This window comes from Gastrolobium bilobum, unplaced genomic scaffold (genome assembly GCF_033153095.1).
Source record: "Gastrolobium bilobum isolate Gb01-03AN ecotype WA unplaced genomic scaffold, APGP_CSIRO_Gbil_v1 utg6770, whole genome shotgun sequence".
NCBI classification, from domain to species: domain Eukaryota; kingdom Viridiplantae; phylum Streptophyta; class Magnoliopsida; order Fabales; family Fabaceae; genus Gastrolobium; species Gastrolobium bilobum.
This window is the reverse complement of record NW_026897575.1, coordinates 41,285-49,383: the sequence shown is the minus strand read 5'-3', so window position 1 is coordinate 49,383 and position 8,099 is coordinate 41,285. Positions and strand designations below refer to the sequence as shown.

The 8,099-nt window shown below is 32.1% G+C and overlaps 1 pseudogene; it reads left to right on the top strand.

Moving 5' to 3' along the window:
- The first annotated feature begins 263 nt into the window (after positions 1 to 263).
- On the top strand, positions 264 to 2,535 carry LOC133308232 (RING-H2 finger protein ATL46-like; annotated as a pseudogene).
- Positions 2,536 to 8,099: the final 5,564 nt, after the last annotated feature.

The following is an 8,099-nucleotide window of genomic DNA, read 5'->3' as shown; positions in this document are numbered from 1 at the left end:
GCTATTATTATTTTAGTGTTTGTTTTTGTTTGTTCTTGAGTTTTACCTTGCGCTTGGGGAACTGGTGGCACTTTCTCACTTGACTTCTGTGGCTCTAACCAGAAACATGACAAGGACGAGAGAGAGATATATCTTTGGGGCGAGAGACAAAGCAAAGAGAAAAGCGTTTCACACTTCGCTTTCCTATTCTCTGAATCTAAGCTCTATTTAAGGCTTGAGCAACTCAAAAAGCCTGCTCCTTAGGGTTTATTCTTGTACCTGGAAGCCTCAAGACAAAGAAAGAAGAGACCATTATCCATCAGTTTCACAGTTTCAAGAGCTTTTTTTTCAAATAATGGACCCCCCCCGGAACTAGTTGGGTGAGTTAAGTTCCACATATTATTATGCTTAAAAAAAAAAAAAAACATCATATGCGGCTTTGGTTTCTGTCCTATTATCGTACCATCACTGGTTTTTCCTTTCATTTGAAATGATTTGCCCAATATAAAAATAAGAAAAAAAGTTAATAGTGCTGAATTAATACTACTTTGTAGTGTATTTTCTCTGGAATCTGAGTGCGAAAGCTGTGATTTTGTGTGGTGTGTGTTGTGTCAAAATGTTACTAGGGTTGTGTTGTATGATGAGGTTAGCAAAAGCATCCTTTATGGTTCTGCATTCATGATATTTGGAATGTTTTGAAAGCATGTATGGTAAGTGGTCTTTTGACCATACCCATTTGAAGATGGTTTGGATTCAGCATCAAATCTAACAAAAAGATGGTTTACATGAGCTACCCACCACCGGTTTTGCCTTCAACTTCATCTCCATATTCGGGTTCTTTCCACAAAGAATCAATGTCTTCTTCATCATCATCCTCGCCACCTTCAGCTTCTGGTGCTAGAATTAGTCCTGCTGTGCTTTTTATCATAGTGATTCTGGCTGTTCTATTTTTCATTTCGGGCCTGCTCCACTTGCTTGTTAGATTTCTCATAAAGAACCCAACTTCCTCATCATCTGCTCAATCTAATAGACACCATGAAATTTCTAACTCTGATGCTCTTCAAAGACAGCTGCAACAGCTTTTCCATCTCCATGACTCTGGTCTGGACCAGGCTTTTATTGATGCACTTCCTGTTTTCCATTATAAGGAGATAAAGGGACTGAAGGAGGCATTTGACTGTGCTGTTTGTCTCACTGAATTTTCTGAAAAGGATAAGCTCAGGTTGCTTCCTATGTGCAGCCATGCTTTTCATATCAATTGTATAGATACCTGGCTTCTATCAAACTCAACATGCCCACTTTGTAGGGGAACCCTCCTTACTCAAGGCTTTTCCATTGAAAACCCAATATTTGATTTTGATGATTTGAGGGAAGATGAGGGCTGCCCCTGTAATGGTGAAAATGAATTCAATACTAGACAAAAAACAGTTGAAATTGAAGAAACTGTAGGGAAGGGGGTTTTCCCTGTAAGACTTGGTAAATTCAAAAGGCTGGATGTGGAGGCAGTGGAGAGTGGAGGAGAGACTAGTAGCAGTAATTTGGATGCAAGAAGATGTTACTCCATGGGATCTTACCAATATGTGTTTGGCAACTCTGACCTTGAGATAACCTTGAACCATGACCCTCAATGTCGGGATGTAAACCTCGCGAAAGGAACTGAAAACCTCAACAAGTTTTCAGTTGTGGAGGATATTGAAGCGAAGAAGATTAGGAGTGTAAGTAAAGGTGAGAGCTATTCTGTTTCCAAAATCTGGCTGTGGTCAAAGAAGGGTAAATTTTCAGTTTCTTCCAATCCTCAGATGGGCATGCCATCTTCTCTTAACACAGACTTGCCTTGGATGAAGGAAACACAAAGGACATGAAAGGTATCCGCAGTATTCTCCTCTGACATTTCCCCCCTTCCCCATTTGAATTCATTTGAATCCATTGATTAAAGCTTTTTCCTTGCCTTAAAATCCCTTCAAATTTTTGGTATGCTAATCTAAAGCTGTGATGATTGGTCGCGGTATATTGATGTATTAAAGTTTAAGTTAAGAAGATAGAAGGAATACATTTGTTTCTTGCTTCAAACAGATCTTGTAAATACTTGGAGTGAAGAAACATGATATGTCACTAACCATAATGGTTTCATGATAACAAATGTTGATAATATCTTATTGTTTGGCTCGGCAAACATCAACATTTGATATATCATCGCTAGGAGAAGCAAAGGGTAGCTACCACCTAGTCTATAATTCAATTCCATTTTGATCTCCTAGCCCAAAAATTTGTTCAATACACTCATTAAAGCAATTACAACGCATATGTTTACTGTACTTGATTGAATTTGGTTGTGGAGCCTAGGCTGTTTCAAAGTCAGCATGTCATTTTCTGTCTCAAGGTTATCTAGACATCAGTTACTCTACAAGATCCATGGCTGGAGGCAAATGTTTTTTTGTTTTCTTGGCTTTTGAGGTGCTGATTTTGTTCAGTCTCCTCTTCTTTACTATTGCATGTACATTTTGGGAGAGTGTGAATAGAACCTTTTATGCTTAGTTCTTTTAGATTGGGCAGTGACGTTGGGGATATATTAAAGCTGTGTGCCAATGTGACAAAATCTATCCATCTTGTGATGAGTTTTGATTCAAAAAATAGCTAAAGTTGCTGTGATGTGGGGTCACTTTTTTACACCTCCAATGTGTCCATTTTGAAATTAAGTATTGAGAGATTTATCAAATGTAAATGATGACGAATTGACGATCAACTTGTCGCAAAAATTAACTGGCAAGAAGATAATGATAATGGCTTAGCACTAGTCAGATTACTCTTTTTTCTTATCTTATCTTATCTTCTTTTCTTTTTTTTCTTTTTTTGTTTTACTCAGCTTGTAAGATTACTAACTTACAAAGGAACGTAACTGGTGTTTTGGCCAATGATTTCATAGACCATCTCACTCGCATTTTAATTTTTAAGTAGCATAATGCTTATGTCAAGCCAAATTTGGTGATGAGCTTTATTAATTGTTTGAAACAGAAAAACCAAACAAGATGATGTGCGAAGAAATTAGAGTTATTATTAAAAAAAAGGGACACATCTTTATTTACAGTGTACTTTTATTTGATTTTATCAACCCAAACTTGATTTAGTAATAATCCAGCGATTATCTTGTACAATAATTGGGCAACAATAATAAAAAGTAAAATATAAAGAATAGTAACCTATCAATTTTTTTAAAGGAAATGTATTATGTTATTAGCATTTAAAATGTAAGAAAAGTGTTATTTGTATATTATTTAATTAAATTAATTTTACATTATTTTTTTGGTAATAAAATAAGAAAAATACATAGTTTAATACACTTTTTATTATTTTTCCTAAATAAATATGTTGTAAAGAAAAATATAAAAAAAATTATGCGAAAACATCATTTTCAATCAGGATGAAAAAAGAAAGTGGACTGTCAATCAAATGGGAGGCACAAAATTTTGTTGGATCAATTGAGAAGAAAAGTAATTGGGGGTATATTTTGGACAAGATATTTTATATGAGGTAGGATATTTTGACTACTAATTTTTTCTACTACTACTTTACTACCACTTTAATTATCATTGGATCAAAAGTTATTTTTCTTTTCTCTCTCTTCATTCAACTTTTCCTCTAATCCTATGGTGATTAGAGTGGTAGTGAAGTGGTAGTAAAAAAAATAGTAATCAAAATATCCTAACTCATTTTATATTGCACTTACAAAATTTATGTTGGCTCCATCATTAAAAACAAAATAAGTGACGTATCTTTTCATATAGGATAAAATTGGTCTCTTCCGTAAAAGAAGAGATATATTTTTGAAAGTAATTTTGATAATTTATACTTTTTATTACGGGTTTTATAATTCTCATTTAACATGAGAATTCAAATTTTTCTACACACCCTTCGATTTTCGTGCTGACATGGGTCCTCCATATAATTTTTTCTAACACATGGGTCCCACATGCTTTTTATCTCTACAACATAAGAATTGAATTCTCATTTAACATGAGAAAATCAAACCCCTTTTATTAATGGGCAATTGGGCATTACGTTTCTATAGTTGATGCAAAAAAAAATCTCTGTCACTGAGATAATATCCTACTTTTTTAAAAAAAAGAAAATAGCACCACCTGTTAATATGACAGCAACAGCATAAATGATAATTCCGGTTGATGCAAAAATAATTTTCTCTTTATTTATAGGGAATATTAACAATTATTTTATATGAAAGTAGAGTTAAATGAGATCTATTATTAAAGGGTAAAAAAAAAAGTTCGCTTTTTCTGCAGTTAGCGTTACTGCATATAAGTTATTTGCAGTAAACCAATACGACGTCATTTTGGGACGGAAATCATGGTATTTTTGTAATTTTAATTTATTTCAGGGTTACAATAGTCTTTATATTTATAATTTTTAAAGATTTCAATACCAAAACGATGTCGTTTTGAAAATAAATACAGAAAACTTATCTAACTGCAGAACATTTTTTCCAACAAAAAATAAGATGACATTTTCGATGTGAGAGAATATAAAATTAATTATCTCATCTAATAATAGTATTTTTGTTTATTAATATATTCATTTGTTTTGCTTGTGATGGCATCTTGTCATTGTACTTTAAAATTCAAAAATTGTAAAGAGGTCGGTGAGTGGAATATGTTGGTAGCATGTCACCGACAGCACCGAGGAACCTCCGAAAATGTCTCGTGTAATTAATCAAATGATGACGTCCTCAATCAATCACGTATCTACAAAACAAATGAATAAAGTTGCTGTCGCACAGACACACGTTACGTTGTATTTATATAATTTTATCATTTTATATAATTTTTCAAGTTAAACTTTTGCATACCTTTACTCTTATTGAAATTTTTTTTTGTCTCAAAAAAAAAATATTATTTATTTTAATTTAAGGAAAAGATTACTATTGAATCATATATAGAGAGCATAGACAAAATTCTGAAAATACTTTAAAAAGAAAAAAATTCAAACATCCCATATGATTTTCCTTGGAATTATTTGCCTCGTATTTTTTTATCATTTATTTTCTTTGTAATTTTTTTTATGTACATGTTTAACACTATTAAAAATTTAACTATTATATATATATATATATATATATATATATATATATATTTATATATAGGATTTTATAATTCTCATGTTAAATGAGAATTGAAATCTTATGTTGTAGAGACAAAAAGCATGTGAGACCTATATGTAAAAAAAAAATATGTGTAGGACTCATATCAGCACGAAAATCGAAGGGTGTGTAGAAAAATTTCAATTCCCATGTTGAATTAGAATTATAAAACCTATATATATATATATATGGGAAAAAAGTATCTAATGTTACTTTAGATAACTTTATCTAATCTTCATCGAAATGACGTCGTTTTAGGATTGAAAAGTTAAAAAATTAGAATCATAAAGACTATTATAACCCGAAATAAATTAAAATTATAAATATACCATAATTTCTGCCTCAAAACGACGTCGTTTTGATGAACATTAGATAAAGTTATCTAAAGTAACTTTAGAAAAAATAAACCCTATATATATATATAATTTAACTAATGTGACCATTTTGCACCCTTAAAAAAACCACTTTTGAGTGCTTTATATGTAGTTAAAAAATCACTTTGCAATTGAAAAAACGATATTAGAATTTTTTGTAATTGATTCAACTACTTATGGTATATAGTTTTCTAGGTTTTAAATAGCAGATAACGATTGGTAATGGCCGACCCCAAAAATATGGTATAGCACTATACATGTTGCGGTAAAGTTGCTATTGCAAAGTCCATATTAATATTTTTACTAAATAGTACATACACATATACATGCTCAACGATAGGAATTCATCCAAAATAAAAGGGATGAGCATTAAACTACACAAAAGACATAACGTATTCCAAACAATGATTCAATTCAAGTAACAGAGGAAGCAACCAACATGCTAGTTCATTCAAATAAACTAACTGAAACATTCTAAGAACATAAAGGATCTAAAAATGTCAATACAAATTTTCATTGTCACTTTCAAAATAAAGGAGGGAAAGGAACTAATCAAAAATTCAAAATCATATGTACCAAACAAACAAAAATTCAAAATCATCATTGGACATTTTTTCTCCCAAGTCTTCTTCGCCACCCTCACTTTCTTCACTAGTAATCTAATCACTATCATCATCAAATATTTCTTCTTTTTTTGATACAAGTGGAAATTGAACACATAATTTATATAATCTACCCAAACCCCTTACCACTAGACAAATTCTAGTAGCTTAAATATTTCTTCTTCCAAGTCTTCTTCACCACCCCACTTTCTTCACTAATATTCAAATTATAGATTTGTTCCTCCTCTTCAACTTCTTCACCCCTACTTTCTTCTTCTTCAACTTGCATAGGTGCCTTTCCCCTTCCTTAGAGCTTGTAGGCATAGAAGAAGCTTCATTCCTCAATCTTGCATTTTGCCTAGTGTATGTTAGAGACCTATTCAATATATCATCATCAAAAGCTAACTCATCGTTTTCATCATCTTCATTTTTAGCCTCTTCTCCCACCAACCATTCATTACTCTCATCAATGGCTTTTAAAACAATAGGGTCAATCAAATCACGTCTCTCAAAATGTTGTTTAAGAGCTTGTTGTACTTAATGAAGACCATGTCGTGCAACCTTTGATGCTCAAGCCTACTTCTCTTCTTGGAATGAATCTAGTATATAATTAAAAACATAAAAATATTAGTTTGACAATCAATGTAAGAAACTCTATAAACCAAAACCATTTCAATTTTATACTTATATGCTTAAAAGTACTCCAATTACGCTCACAACCCGATGAACTACACGTCAAACTCAATACTCTAAGGCAATGTCCCGCAAATTTGGAACACGTGCTCCATACATCTTCCACCATTGAGCTGTCATGCAAATTACAACAAGTTATTATGATTAATATTTACATGAATTTCATGTAAATATAAAAGTTTAAAGACTTATAGTGACTTACTAGGAGCCATTGTAGTTCTTTGTCTTATTTCCTGACTTATTCCAAAGAGGCCTTATGCAGTCTTGAATGCTTCTAATTGCATTGAAATTTTATCCACCTCTTCCACATTTTCATTAAGCCTAGCAAAGCATATATACAATCTCGCTATCAATTCTGCATTATCATCAATTCTTGGATTGTGATATTGCATATTTTGTTACACTTATTTATTATACTTGGATAGTATTTTTAGGATTTATTTGAGTTAAATAAATGTCTTTTGGATCAATCAGAATTCTAGATTTTAATTGGGTTTAATTGATTTTCGTCAGAATTTTCCAAATATACACTACTTTCGTATTTTGGCCATATCCCACTATACAGATGTTCGATTGACTCCGTTCTTATTGCGTTTTGCAATTAACAGAAAGGGCTACAATCGCTATTTCAGCTACTGAAGCCCAATTCGAACGAGAAGATGGTCGAAACCTGAGCCCAAGATGGACGTGTTTTGGTGGAAATTTATTTTGACATTTGAACTTGTAAATTAAATTAGAATCCAATGTGTTTAGGGCCCAAGGTCATGTTTTAATGTTTTATTTTGTTTTATTAAATTTTTATTTTATGTATGGGCCGAAGTGGTGGAACCCTAACCCTTTCTGAATGTGGGTTATTTAAGGGAAACTTTAGAAAACCCTTCGGCAGTCAGATTTTGAATCAGACAATTTTTTTTTGAGTTTTTCTTTAGAATTCGAAATTCTGCACTCTTTTCTCTTCATCTTCTTCTTCTCCTTTTATTTTATTTTGAATGATGTTTAACCTCGCGATGCTAGGCTAAACACCTTTAATCAATCTAAGGATTAAGGGTTCGTTAGTTTATTTCGGAGGATCTGTTTTAACATTCTAATCAATTTCATTTTTTTCCAATTCAGATTGAATATCATGCGATTATAGGTATTCAAACTGAATAATGTTATTGCATTCTATAAAGGAAAATTGATCATTAGATCTAATGGTCAGATTAATTAACCCGATGAACATAAGTTGACAGGTTACTGCGATTGCATAGTTTAAATACTGTATTCAACCAAATGCCAGGCGATAGTCTAAAGAGGATTTCC